Source organism: Buteo buteo, chromosome 5 (assembly GCF_964188355.1).
Source record: "Buteo buteo chromosome 5, bButBut1.hap1.1, whole genome shotgun sequence".
In the NCBI taxonomy this organism is placed as follows: Eukaryota; Metazoa; Chordata; class Aves; order Accipitriformes; family Accipitridae; genus Buteo; species Buteo buteo.
The window spans coordinates 6074974-6089873 of NC_134175.1; the positions used below are offsets into that span (position 1 = coordinate 6074974).

Sequence of the window (14900 nt, forward strand, 5' to 3'; positions counted from 1 at the left end):
TAAATTAACCCACTGCCAAATTTACTGCAAGCCATCTGACCATACCATTTAGCCACAGTAAAGACAAAATCTATACCTAGCTACTGTCAGGAAAGCAGGCAACTCTGTTGAAAACCTATTTATATCACTCAAGGAGATCAATGCAGAGCCCAGGCCTGGAGGCCAGTGACCTTGGATTGACACAAAACTTAAAGGAAAAAATTAATGGTGTCAACTCAAGAGACCACAGCTGTTATTTCAGAGGATTCAAAAGCCAGCCTTCCAGCTTACTGATCAAGAAAAGGTACTCAAGCGAGGATGCATTTTTTGGGAAATAGAGCAAATACTCACCCGTTGCTGGTGCAGGAGCTGAGGCACAGAGCTGCTTCCCCAGGACACCCCGATGGCTGCCTGTGCCACACAGGCAGGTCCTTGGCAGCAGCTAATCCTCCCTAAGTCTGTCCCAGACGTCACCAGATGCGGTATGGCACCAGCAGTAGAGTTTCTGGAAGAAGTCTCTCCTCAGACTGTCCCAAAGTGACACTGTGGTGAGCTTCCCACAGGCTGTCTCCGGAAGGTGCTCCCTCAGGGGCCTTCCACCCAAGGAAAGGTGAAGAGGAAATGGTGCAGGGGAGGCAAGACATCCATTGTCTGAGAGGTCTGGAGGCCACACACTGATAAAACGAGTTTTCAGGCCCAGGATTTCTCAGTTCTCCCTCAGCTCTTCCTTAACTGCCCCGGTCCAGAACAGCAACAATCCTTGAGGAACTACCCAGAGGGCTCTGACAGTCACAAAATGGCAGCCAGGGGGAAAGGGTGCCCCATTCCAGACTTACTGAGGTGCCAGCATGGCACCATATAGATGACAAGGTACTGCTGTGTGGACAATGAGGCAAGGCACCCATGGCAGATCATCACTTGCTTGTTCTGTGACACCAGTAGCTGCCTGCTGAACTGGCAAAAATGGAGGGAAAATGGCTGCCTAGGGGGGCCCCTAAACAGGCACCTCAGCCTCACACAGACAGAGGCCGTCAGGCAGCCCTGACCCAGCACTAGCTACTGAAAACCATCTCTCTGGTATAAACTCCAACCATACTGAGGCAATACTGCCAGGAAGCGCTTTTGAAGGTAGAAGAAAAGCCCCCACCCTGTCACAGCTGGCCACAATTTAGAGAGGACAGCTGAAAACAGGACCTGCCCCACCTGACATAGCCATCTGGTAAGCCCTGGGGAAATGTAACAGATTTCTGAGTGTGTTTCATTGTTTGTTTATTTTTCAATTAACATGACAAAAATGAGGTCCTGGAAACAGCAGGTTACAGGGATAGTGATGTTCAATAGAAGTTATGCAGAGACTGGTTATATTTTTGGAGTAGCCACTGTTGGTGCAGTGCTGGACCTGTTGTGTGCCTCTGCTGCCTTTAACATCTCTTACTTCACTTTAACTTAACTGGTTTTAGGCAAGAACATATTTTTGGGTGTACAGGTCTGTGCGCAACAGGGCTGTGCTCTAATGTGTCCATGTGGGCTACTGGGATACAAGTCATAGCAATGTTGGCCATGCTCTGATCTTTAATTTGCTCCGGGACATTGTATTATTATTATTATTATTATTATTATTATTGTTGTTGTTGTTGTTGTTATTATTAATTATTTGTACTGGGTGAGAGAGCCAAGAGGCTGATCCCCAGCCTGGGACCAGTAGCTCCCATTCGATGTCCAACACCAACCCAGCCAGCTCTTGCAGCGGAGCTGGCTGCCACATTGTGGCCTGCTCCCCCAAACGTCACATCTGGCTGATGTAAAACACACATGTTTTGACTGAAGCTTTTTCTTTAAAATGCCAACATTAAAGGAAGGTTTGCTTTGTAAAACTGAAACTGTAAAACTCTTCTGAAACCCAATCTGGGGGATTAAAAGAACCACATGAAAAGGGATAAATATGACCTGGACATTTACTTCCTGTGCAGAAGTTCGCTGAACATGTGCCTCCCAGCCTGTCAGTGCGAAACAAGACCTTCTGCTCTTATTTTCAGAAGGAAAAAAAGGGAGAAGAGGAGAGGAAGACAGGAAATTTTGTAAACTGACAACTCTTTTCTATCTCATGACTAATGTCAGAGACATTGGTTTCTTTACAGTGGCATCTCATATGCCTTAAAATCAGAAAGATACACAACTAGTAATAAAAAAATTAGTATTAATATGCAAACTATTCTTATTCATACTATATGGTAAAATTGGGCTTGACCCATTTTTAACTGGGAGTTAGTGGCAGAACTCCTTTGGATTTCAGTGGGAATAAGATCAGACCTAAAGATACGATGGACTGAGTCCAAGGATTCTCTGATGATGTACAGAAGAAACACATGGATAGACAAACAGATCTTCAGTTAGTCAGAAAATGGCTCACTTTCAAACAAACTGATGCAAGATGTTTATATTAGTATTGCCCATTTCAAGTATTAAAACTCATAGTTGGATTCCAAAAAACAGCTTTACTTAAATATTATGAGACTTGAAAGGAGAAAAAAAAATCAGTTATGGATTCTCTGTATTTGTTTCCTAGATTTTGAATCTTTAAGAAGATATAACATTTTTTCTGGTTTTCTTTACTAATAGTGAACTGGTAGAAGCTTGATTTTTTTAAAGCAAAGCTGACATTGCGATTTATTATAGTATGATTTCAGAAGATGAGGAGACTTAGGAAAAAAAAAACATTTAAAAGCAGGCAATACATTAAAGTCACTATTGTTCTCAAAATAACTTTCTGATCTCAGATCCCAATACAGGAATTGCAGAGGACAAAATGCAATATAATGTAAAATTTGGCATTGTCGTTCTGTTTTGGAAGAAAAACCATCCCTTTATCCCAGTCAAGTTCCCTAGAAGCCAGTTACACACTAATTTGGCATTATATTTTCCCTTCCCACCCCACCATGGATGATGCTGTTAAATTACACTCAAAGTCACATTAGTTGCCCAACAGTCATAACTTTGAGAAACACAACCGAAATATATAGGGACCACAGCAGTGAATCTAAAGGCAGATTTCCAACAGAAAATGTTGGACTCTGCACATGAAATGTGGGGCACCTTCTTGCACCACTGGCTTGTAACTGCTGCAGTAGCTGACCCTGGGGATGCACATGCAGGATCCAGCTTGAATCCGAGTTTGAAATTCTCTGTAGTTTGGGGTGCTTGAATTTGGAGTTTGTCGGTTCAGTCCCACTGTTGTTTGAGGTTTTTGTGGTGTGTTTTTTGGTTTTTTTTAATTTTAGAGTGAGTAAGTCTGGATTGTTATTTGTATTCTTGGATAATGCTCCATGTCTTCTGTGTAAGTTATAGATACTTAATAACCCCACACCATAGTACGTTTTTTTCCAAATACACTCTCATCTTAACTGGGTTTGATCTTTGAGATGGAAAGATCATCTATTCTACTTGCAGCCTTGGTTTTCTAATTCCCACTGAAGCCTTTAACAAACTCTACTATTGTATAGAGCTGGTAAAATCATCTTTCTTCTTTCTGTCTAGTCCTGGCCAAATTTAAAAAACACTTTTATAGTTTCAAGTCAGAATCAAGGAAAAAAAAGGTGCGTTTCAAAGTCATTGTTCAATGGAGAAAGACCAGTTCCCAAGTCCTTTCCAAATCAGAAGTGGACAGTTCCTCTGTCATTTCCAAGCCGGAAAGAGGCCATTTTATGAGCCAGAAAGCATCCATTTTCTGCGTCAGTCCTGAGCCAGAGAGGCTAGTGTCTGAGTCAGTTCCAGGGGGGGAATGCTGGCACTTTTCCAAGCTTGGGAGTGTTGCTATCACAGCAATTGTTTGGTGATGCCATCCCAATAAAGCTTCATTATAGTGTTCCTCTTTCTATAAACTTCAGTGCCCTCCAGTGTCCCCAGCAATCACTTATCTAATATTAGGATATTAAAAAATATGGAAAGATTTTAAAGAGACTTATTAAAATGCAATTAGCAGCATGTACGACTTAAGCAGTGAGATTATTTAAAAAAACGACTTGATTGTGTGGAATGCCACGCACCTTACAGAGATAATAAAGCTGCCAATCAAGTCCATTTTCAAATTAGGAAATTTTCATTCTTTTTTTACAGCCCCCTAAGTGAATATTAAAACTGATTATTAACCTCGGAGTGTAGCAGCGGCCCCTAAGCCTGCAAGCTCTAAAAGGGAGGTTTCATAACTGTTGGTAGCCTGGGCTTCATTCCCCATTCGGACTAAGATCTCTGTGCTTATTTAAAGGGACAGTGCTCACCCTTTGAATAAGGAAATCAGAAAAGCCTGGATGGGTTCCTTGTTTAGAAAGGGGCAAAGCTCCAGATCTTGACATTGCAACTTGGGAGGCCAAACCAAACTGCCTGTAATAACCTTGCCTCGATATTCCACAGCCGAGTTTTGCCATCAATAAACTGCAGGTAAGACTGCCCCCTCATGTCCAATCTGTGAATCTCACCAAATCTTTAAACTCCCTAGAACATAACCTTTGTTTTGTCCAAGTAAAAATGTGTAGATTAAATGAATGTTTATGTGGGAACACATACCTTTGTCATACTCAGGTTGCTGTGCATAGATTCTCAGTGTATGTTATTATTCTCAGTTTATGTTATTACTTAGCTTGCTAAATGTAAAACCATGTCATTTACGTTGCCTTCTTTTTATTTATTGTTTGTCCTACTGAGAGAAAATCAAATGTGACACTTCTTGCTATTTGACTTTGCTGGAATTCTTATTTCATTTATAAAAAGGATCTTTCTCTGAGAAATTAAGTCACATTACCCTGACAGGTTACTCCTTTTGCAGCTCTTTACTCTGCTGTCAAAGTGGATTTATTGATGCTTCCTGGATTTCTCTCCTCAAGCTTGCAAACTGGAAACGATGAAATCTCTGGAAGGCAGCAAGCTGATTCTTGACTTGAATGCTTTATTTTGGGATAAATGCAAAGATTCAAAGGGAGTTCCTTAGGAGGGAGTAGTCACAGATTCTGACTCCAAAGCAAGAGTATATTTTTGCATGTGCTTAACTTTAAGTATATGCTTAAATTTACCTTTGTTGATCTCTTTGGGACCATGCATAGGCCTGAAGGCAAGTACTTAGGCACTTTACCATATTGGTGCCAGGCTGCTTTGCAGGAATGGGAGTCCAGACAACATCTAGACAAGGAGAATGTCACTGAGTTTTGAAGCATCTAGGACAGAAGTTATTTTGCTAGCACATGTATCTTATGACTATAGCTCCCTCTGGAATCTAGCTATGGCACCTGGATCTACTTATGATTCGCATGGAAGCTATCTACACATCTTTTCAAAGTAAATAATCTGCCTGGGTTGGATAATGGGGGTTAGGAGGATGACAAATTGGGTTAATAAAATGTCAGCGAGAGCCAGGTTTTAAGTCTGGAATGAGTCACAAGTGAAGCAAGTTTAGCGGCCAGGGTTCACCCTTGATCTTGAGTTGGTATTTGTCTACATCACTGAAAAACCACAAATGATCCAGTATAATTCAGCATAACTGACAATCCAGCGCTGGCAGAATTGTTGAGGTGGAGGAGGGGGGAAAATGTTACTGCCTCTTTAGAGTCATGCCACAGTTAACGAGAAGCGCTGAAGAAACAGTAGCCACAGAGATGGCATTAGACTTCCCAGGCCTCTGGGCTGAAAAGAAGCACCTCCAGCACACTGAATGTCTTGTGCTGCTACTGAAGTTGGCAACATGCCTCACTTCTACTCCCCAGACTGAAGCAAGTATTTTCATGGCTTACCCATTAAGCTGGTCTAGGTGGGGAATGTATGGAGTAGTTTAATATGCTCATCAGGATGAACTGAATATTGGTGATATTTTAGAGGAGTCTGAAGGCTAGAAGGGAAAGACATGCAGTCAGTCAGTATTGAGGTACACCAGTGAAGACATATGGAGACTTGGGGAGGTGTACTGCAGGTGGATTAGTAGAATTGCATATAAGAATTCTGAAAATAACTGTTGGTTGTTGGGGTTTTTTTGTTGGTTTTGGGTTTTTTTCATTTCCATAAACAACTATTCACTGCTAAGCAAAGTTTACGATGATTGGAGTCACACTGGCAACGACAAAAAGAATTAAGGAGATGTAACGGACATCTTATCTTTGGGTTCATGAGATACTAAGTGTATGGTAATGCCAGCACAGTAAATAACTCAGTTATTAACATATTCTAAAATTAGATCAAGCAAAACCAGTATTCACAAATACTGAGACAATTCCTGGAAGAGAAGAGAGATTACTGAAAGGTTTGAGTAAGTGCTATGAATGGGTGATTGCCAGGCTGGAAAGCAAGCTTCCAAAAGCATGAAGACTTTGTCCCAGAAGCTGCCTTGCATTCCTTGATTAGGATCAGTTTCAAGAAAAGCCTTACCATGGGTGCTGGCAGAGTCAGACATGAAAAGAGCAAGCTCTACCTAATGCCAAATCTTCCAGCTGCAGCTTTGACGGTAGGAATTGCCCTGCAAGTCTGTACTCCAGAAACTCACAGCACAGAGTTACACAAATGGTAAAGCAGCAGGAAGTCTGATATACAGCAACTCAAATACATTAGACTAACCGGCTGAAAAAATAACCTTGCATTATTTGTAGCAGCTTATTGAGCAAGGTAAGTTTTGATCCAAATATTCCTGAACATGGAAGAAATGAATAACTAGATGAGACAGAGTTTGCTTCTATGTTCTTCTCCACTCCTAAAAATAGACATGGCAAATATGAAGTAGAAATCTGGATTTTGCTTTATTGTTGGAAAAGGGAAGAGGGAAGAATATCTAAAGCACCTCTTCACTAGAAAAGAGCAGTTCCAAAACCTGGGATCTTGCCAGTCCCTCTGGACTTTCCTAACCCAACCTCTTGTGTTGCAGAATCCCTAACTCCTCCAGACTCCCCTAGCTGCATCTCAGCAGTCCCCTCCAGGTGTCAGCCTTGCACTTCGCATGAGATTTTCTTCCCTCAGCCGCATCTGGAGTAAAGTGCCGGGTTCAGTGGAGATTCCTGACAAGAGATCATCAGAGATCTTAAAATATTAAATGCATTCCCTAATTTCATTTCAGGAAAAATGCTGAAATTTCACAGCCCCACCAGGCCTCCCTCAAAATTGTAAAACCGATGCCGTTGTGTAAGGGAGGGGATCTAAATGGGCCCATTAGCTTTCTACAGTATCTGCCAAGAGAACAGTGAACATCTGCCAGCCCAGAAACAGTTCAGGAGCCAAGACTTTCACTTAAGTTTTCTTTTTTTAGGATGTAATTGACATGACTGTCCTTTCTTTGGCCTTAATTCTTAACTACTTCCCAAGATACTAAAAGCTTCTGCTCTCCTCTGCACTTTTGCACATAAATCAGAACTACACTGAGATTTTTCTCAATTGGATCTCATCGTGGTAGAGCCACTGGAAGCTAGAATGAAGGCAAGCACATGCAGGCCCACCACATCATCTAACCCTGCCCTGATTTCAGGGTTAAGATTGTTGGCAGTGCTGTTGTTTGGTTTAGGACTAGCACTGTGGGAAAGACAGCAAACAGAGATAAATGGGCATTGTCAGACACACTGTAGCTATAGGATTGGACAGATAGCCTGGATGTCAGAAGTAAGATTCCCCTTAGGATGTTGCTGTAGTTTATGATATTGCTCAGAATTGCTACAAATCTTTAGGCATGTCAAATTTGGGAGGTTTTCTTAAAAGTACATGCATGAGCAATAATGCATGAAATTGTGAAAACAGTGAAATCCTTTGACAGAGTGGGAAGGGAGTTGTGTCAAGACTGAGATTATGTGGTGTGGGTGGGGGAAGTTTGCAAAAATACAATGTTTGGTTCAGACTTAACTGTCTTTCAATTTCATGAGTAGAAATTAGAGTCTCAGCAGGGTCTGTTGACCTAGTAGGTTTTGAAATGACATCCATGGATGAGAAACTGGGCTGAGTTCAGGTGTTTAATTCTTGTAGCGTAGGCCACTGAAGAGCTATTGGGTAAAAATTTTCAGTAACTACTGAGCAGGGAAGGCTTCAAGTATAGGTTATTGATGAGTCCAAAGGTCTGTATCCCATTAACTGTCATAAAACAACCAGCAAACATGATAATGAATGCAGTTTTCCACACGGTCTTTCAAAAAGTCTTGAGTGTTTCAAGATTTTTATAGCTGTTGGGAGAAAGTCTGTCATGAAAGCACAATTCTGGGTGTCAGGTGTCACTAGTTTTTTCACCATGGACTTTCAGAATGACCTTGGGGAACCTGACCTACCCTAATACCTCAGTTTTCCAAACGGTCGCCTACAACATTAACTGGCCAGAGTTGGATTAATTGCATTATAAATAAAAGGGCACTAAAAAGACATGAAAAAAATTCAGAAAGAGAAAGATAGAAGTCTATCACCTCTGGCAGTTTCAACTGCACAAAAAGTCCATTTGGTCACATCTGGTTGATCAGTAGCTCTCGCCACTCTCATCAAGAATTACTTTCTGTTCTCTGAGCATTAGTCCTCCTCTCTCCATGGCTGTCAACTATTTCTCATGTAAAGGTCTTGCTCCTCTTTCAAAATTACCTGTATTAAGGCAAATTATATGTTCTCTTCCTTTCCTTGTTGAAAGTCATTTACATGAAGAATCACAGAACTGAGATTATAGATACTGGGGGAGGGAATACAGAAATATAGCTAAGAGTGGAAATTTGGGTGGGCCTCAATTTACGGTGGACAGCCAAAGAACAAATGTCTGATGTCATAGTAAATCATTTATATTGCAAATGATTTAAAATAATGAAAACCCATATGCATTAAATTTTGCCCTGTACATCCATTTGACATATTTTAAGTAGACAAAAGATAGATTTTACATAAATCTTCAGTAAATGTACTTCGAAAAAATATCACCAGGCAGTAAAACCTAACCATTTTGAAAACAGTCTTTGTCTTATACTTGAGCTCCTGCTTCAGTGCACATTGTTCAAAAACAGCAAAAAACCTACCCCAGACTGTCTGCTCACTCCTGGAAAGAAAAGAAAAAAACCAAAGATGGAAAACTAGACAAAACAGCTTTTGAACAGATCCTGCCAAAGTTATCCTTCACGCTGTCCCAAGTCTTACAGGGATAGTTGCTACATCTTACCCAAGCCACCTATGGCTTTGCCTTTGAAGGAGTCTATCCCCAACCTCCAGTGTAAATACTAATGTTTGTGTTCAATATTTAGGTTCTGTCACACACGGACACTTGCAATTTCATAGACTTGAAGCTAGCTCTCTAGCACAGTTCCCAGTCTGTGGATTTTGTCCTTTGGTTTATGACAATCTGTGCTGATGGAAGTCCATGCTCTTCTACGCTGGGAGTTACTACACGATCTAGCAAAAAAAGTCTCTGAATCCCAGCTCCAGTACACTGTAAGAGGCAACAAATTCCTTTGGAAGATGCCTGGCACATCTTCACCAGGAACTTAGCTCTGGGAACTGACTAGATACCTCTGAGAATCACAGGCAGAAATTCTTCCCAGGCTCTGCTGTGGATGGTCCAGAAAGGCAAGGGAGGTGACTGGCAGATGGTTTGATGTGACTCTGCCAAACAAAACAGAATGAAGATAATTTTGCATTCTCTGTGTACAAGATGCAAACATTTGACAGTTCCCACAGGTACCAATCAAACAAGAGGGTGGAGATGTCAGATACTACGCACTGTTGTGCTTTGAACCCTGGTTCACAGCTCAGAAACAAAGGTAGTAGTCAGCACCCAACTACCAGCAGTAGCTGTGGAGCTGAGGGGCCTTTTGTCACCATTGTTATGTTTCCAATTACTACAAAATATTTTTAGTTCCTAACAGAGCTCCCACCCAGGCTGATCCTTTTCTATGATGGGGCTGGGTTTGTTGAGTAGCAGCCAGGAGACCACCACACCTGGATGGCTGACCCCAGCTGTTTCAAAGACATGCAATCTAATCAGCGTCACTCTCAGATAAGTTAATTGCCTATTCTGATTGTTTTTGTCCCACTAACACTCAACATCTGTCTGGTGGTAAAACAAGTAGCAGCAGCAACTCTTTGTAGTGTGGCAGTCGGGGAAATATGGACAAAGGTTTTTTTCAAAACAGCTACTAAGGCTGAAGGCACCTAGACTGCTGGGCACTGAGTCCTTCTGAGTCTTTACAAGAGCCAAGCATGTAAAAAACCTGACTTCGATTGTGTTTGCTGAGAGATTAAAAAACACATCACCTGTTCATAAGGACATGAATCAAAAGGAACATGGAAACTCTGCCCCTTTAAGAAACAGGACTAAACCATCTCAGGTGGATTAAAAATGAGGTAATTGAAAATATGGCTTTATAGGATCATGGGAAAATTGCTTGAAATATTTCAGGCACTATAATGAAGTTTTAGATGCTGTTTCAACTAAGGGGATTAGGAGGAGTATTATTGTGAGAACCATGGACTAAGTGATTGTTCCAGGTATTTTACATGGGTGGAAACCGCTTATTTTCTTTAAGGGAAGCTTTTCTCTAGCAGTTGTTTCTAGACTGCTAGGTATCAGTAAATTTTTATGTTAGTAACTTGCTTGTGTATGGAAAGCTGTATTTATGGTAGGTATTTCTGGGGAGGGGAAAGAAGTAATTCTTGTAAATGTCCCTGTGACTGTGGTGAAAGCCCCTTCAAAGAAAAAAGGGAAAAAGTAAGTATTGTAAAACACTACTTTTATTGTGCATGAATGGATATTCAATTGTAGCTAGGAAAAAAGAAATACTACTGGTATTGTTCTTCCAGGGAACAGTGCCTCCTTTTCTACGATATAGCATCTGCTTAATTAGAGGCTCAAATGGCTTTAAATTACAAAGAGAAATAAATAAACTGAAAGGTGTTCTGGTCCTTCAGGCAACTGCATTCGAGGTGGGCTTTATTTAGTGCATGTGGTAGAGAAGATTGTGCTTAGGTATGAAATAGTAGGGTAAGGCTGATCAAAAGGATGCAGACTACTAAAGGGCACAGTCCTAGGGATACAGTGATAATGTGGTGGTGGGGTTTTGTGGGTTTTTTTTCCTTGCTAAATGTGTTTAGAATGAGAACACAACACAGAGAATCTAATGTTTCTATTTGGTCAGACTTTTCTGCAGAGAATGCTTGTTTCATGCCCAGAGCAGGGAAACTGTGTTCATCTTCCTTACGCTCAGAATAAAGCAGGAGAAACTTGGTGTTGAAAAAAAAGAGACTTCCACTGAGTCAGGGTGAGAGGTAGGATTTATTAATTATTGGCAAAATCAGGCCAGATTCTGACTATACTGACATGCCAACATTCCTTAAATCCTCCTGCTTTTTACTGCTCTATGATTAGAAATAGGCCAAAGCACTCCATGTTTTTGAGTACCCACAGTTGTGTGGTGTTTTTTTTTATCATGAGGTTATATTTAGATGCCCATTGATGTTGTTTTTCATCCCAAGTGCTTTTGGGAGGGTGAACAGCTGATCATTACACTGAGTTTGCTTGTACCCATGAGCACACTTAACCTAGAGCAGCAAATAGTTATTGTATTGCATTTTGTTTTGTGCCTGTGGGCACACTTAAGTCAATATACATGATGGCTAGTACCACGGTATTGCATTTGTCTACACCCATGGGCACTCCGAATTGCCAGTGTGAGGGAATTGGTGAATTAACTAGCTGTATGCCCACTGGTGCAGTTACTTCAAGAGCAATACTACTGTTAATTGCTTAACTTAAATTTAATCATAATGCAAAATAACAGAAGGAAAGCGCTGCAAGAATCCCAGTTCTTACAGAAAATGGATAGTAACATTTGTTCAGTTCTAAGCTTGTTTGTTGCCAAAACTGAAGAACAAGCTCTTGGGGCAGAAGTCTCTGTTGTGAATAATTGCCCTTCTTTCCCTGTCTGTTTTATAGCCAGCAAGCTGCATCAAGCTCATTGCTCTCTCAAAGCTTTTACCTGCATGAAATCTAGTTGAGGGTTGATGCTTACTCTGCTCATTAGTGAAATTACCACCAGATGCTTTGTTAGATAGAGGTCACTCTGGCTGAATTCTATAACAACCTCTTCAAATAGCCCGATTGCTAAACTACAGCTTTGACTCGAAATGGTGCAGTAGGTAATGTTGACACACTGCAATTGCTGCTCAGTCCTCGCAGCGTGTTCAAACAACACTGACTACCTCAGTGCTGACTTGGCAACACCAGAACTGGATTTGGGATGTATATTGTGGATTACTAGAAAATGTAGGGATTTCAGGAGAACGCCTACATGGAGCATTATCTTATCTTGTTAGCCTGTGTCTAGTCAGGTCCTCTCAGAACTCTGTTGAAAAATGGTAATTAAATGATAAGGCTGAGTCTAAAGTTACATGGGCATAGATGAGCTAGGTTTCAGTGGTGCTGGGAGCCAATTTTTGCAACTGAAGAAATCTTAAGTGGGAGTCTTAAATACCATAAGACATTAATGCAAGGGACTGGATTAGCCTTTCCTAGCAGTAGGGTGATCTTTCCTTACTAATAAGACTTACTTGTACTTCTTTTTAGGAGACTGGTGCAATGAAGGTCAAACTAGATGGGCACTGGGAACATGCCCCACGTGTGGACTGAATGAGTGTCACAAAGGAACAGATGAGGAGAAGGGAGTGGGAAGAAGGTAGTAGAATTATTTTCCTTATAATAGCGTGGTACAGTCCATTGGTTAAGTCACAGAGCTGAGCTGGTTAGAGAAAGCTCTGCAGAGCACTTCTTTTCTCTATGATGATGGCAGGCAGGACTTTACAGCTCTGCTAATGACAACCCTGTGTGGCTTCCTGTTCATATACATCATGTAATGAAAACTGATTGTGTTACAGATGTCTCTGATGTGACTTGCAACTGCTGTGACTGTGATTGATGGACTAGATATGCTTATTATTAAAGTATCAGAATAAAATAACTTAGAGATGCAGAATAGCAATTATCCAGATATAAAATGATTGATTAAAACTGTAGAACAGTTACTAATTTATAGCTTTATAGTACTATCACTGCAAAGTAAAAAAACCTGGAGTGTTTCTCTAGAGGGTTATGCTACTGAAAGTAGATGATTAACCTTATAAAAGGAACCAGACCAGGTGGAAAATACCATGTTTCTGCCACCATTGATTCTCCTCCTCTGCTTGGTTCTTTTGCACATGGACCTGTGTAAGCTACATGAGCAAGGAAGGCTTGGCATGGTATCCTAGCTAGCAGTACTTCCTGTGACTGCAGCTTAGAAAAACATATGCTGATGGGGTCCTCTGCACATTTTTTTTTTGTTAAGTCAGAAAAGTGGCAGCAAGAACATGAGTGTCCCCTAGCCATAATGGCTTTGGAGTTAGAAGTTTATAATACTGCATAATGAGATATAACCATTAAGTCTTTCTATTAAGTAAGGGGAGATTGGGTCTAGAGAGGATTAAGCCATGTTACAGCAAACACTTACTAGGTATTAAAGAACAGGGCTAGAACTACTAGCTTTTTTAACTTCTAGCAATCCTACAAAATCATTTTATACAAGGTCAGAGCAGGGCAGTGAATGGGGGAGAGAGGTAAAAAACCCCTAAACATCTGGAAGAATTAATGAAGACATGAGTTCTGAGTGATGAACCAGTTGTTGGGGAAGGGGGAGGAGGGTGTCAGACTAAGACATTAAATATGATATACAGAACTGAGCTGCCATGAAACTGTCTGCATTAGTCAGCCTGGTTCATCTAGTTCTTCGCAAGATCCTCAAGGAATGCCTGCAGGAGATCTACAGACGGAGGCATGTTGGATCAACCCTTCCTACAAAGCGCAGAATGATGCTATTCAAGTGGCAACATGCCTCAGCTGGTATTGCTTGTTCATGTCTTTTGGCAAGAGGGTTTGCCTCCTACGTTACTGTTGCAGATAACCTTAAATGCAGGCACTTGAGGCTGGCGCTCAGAGACTGCAGCGATTGCCATGCTCGGCATTTCTAACATTACTGTGTTCTGTGAAAAAAGGATCTTAAAAGTGCATACGGTGTCTCCTCCTGCCCAACTTAAAGAGCTCTCGGTACACCCAGGATCATTCACGACAGGTGTTTCCTGAGTGACGGAGACCCCATAAACTGCATCGTTCATTAGGACCTGTTAGAAAGAGTGTGGGCGTTTTGGTGGTTGCCGCCTTTTTAACCTTAAGTCTTCTTTTGGCTACAAATTAAGTGCACTCGTTCTTGTCTTTCTGGTAGCGGAGATGGGAGGGAGGGAGGGATCGCCGCCCTCTGATAAGACTTTTTTTGCACACCGGGAAGTCTCCGTTCCCCGCACGCTCCTCTTTCTCCGCACATCCCTCATCAGACCTTTCCCCGGGGAGCCGTCCCGGGAGGCGCTGGGCTCCGACGGGGGGGCGGAGACAGCGGCACAAAGCCCGGCGGCCCCTCTCCCGCCACGGCGGGACCTGACCGACCTCCCTCCGTCACCCACGCGGGCGGCGGGAGCCGCCGGTAACGGCTGTGGGGTCCCCTTACAAACCACCGCGTTTACCTTGAGCGACGGCCGCTACCGGGAAAGCGGGTCCTTACACCGCCTGCGGCTTTGCGCGCCGCCGTTCCCAACGCCGGGCTGGCGCTGCCGCCACCCGCCTCAGTCAGGGCCGGCCCGGGCCGCAGTGCGGCTTCGGGGCTCCGCCGTTATCGCCGTCATTTACCGGGAACTGCCGCCCCCCACCCCCGGCCCGGGGTTACGGGGGAGCTCGGATGGGACCGTCCGTGTCCGTGGCCGGGGAGGGGGGGGAATCCCGCCCCCCTCCCCGGGGGAGGCCCCCGCCCGCCCAGAGCACCGGAGCCGCCCCGCCACCGCCCCTTCCCAGCAGCTCCCGCGCTCGCAGCGCGCTTCGCGCAGCCGCGGGCGGGGCCGCACCACCGGCCCTGCCGCTGGTGGGGGGGAGC

At 42.8% G+C, this 14900-nt stretch overlaps 1 long non-coding RNA gene across 1 annotated transcript; it reads right to left on the minus strand.

Moving 5' to 3' along the window:
* Positions 1 to 3260: 3260 nt before the first annotated feature.
* Positions 3261 to 14776, minus strand: LOC142030895 (uncharacterized). The gene is made up of 3 exons (XR_012650345.1): positions 14497 to 14776; positions 9463 to 9555; positions 3261 to 7004 (listed from the first exon to the last, which is right to left on the minus strand). It is a non-coding gene; the product is annotated as an uncharacterized LOC142030895 (long non-coding RNA).
* Between the last annotated feature and the right edge of the window lie 124 nt (positions 14777 to 14900).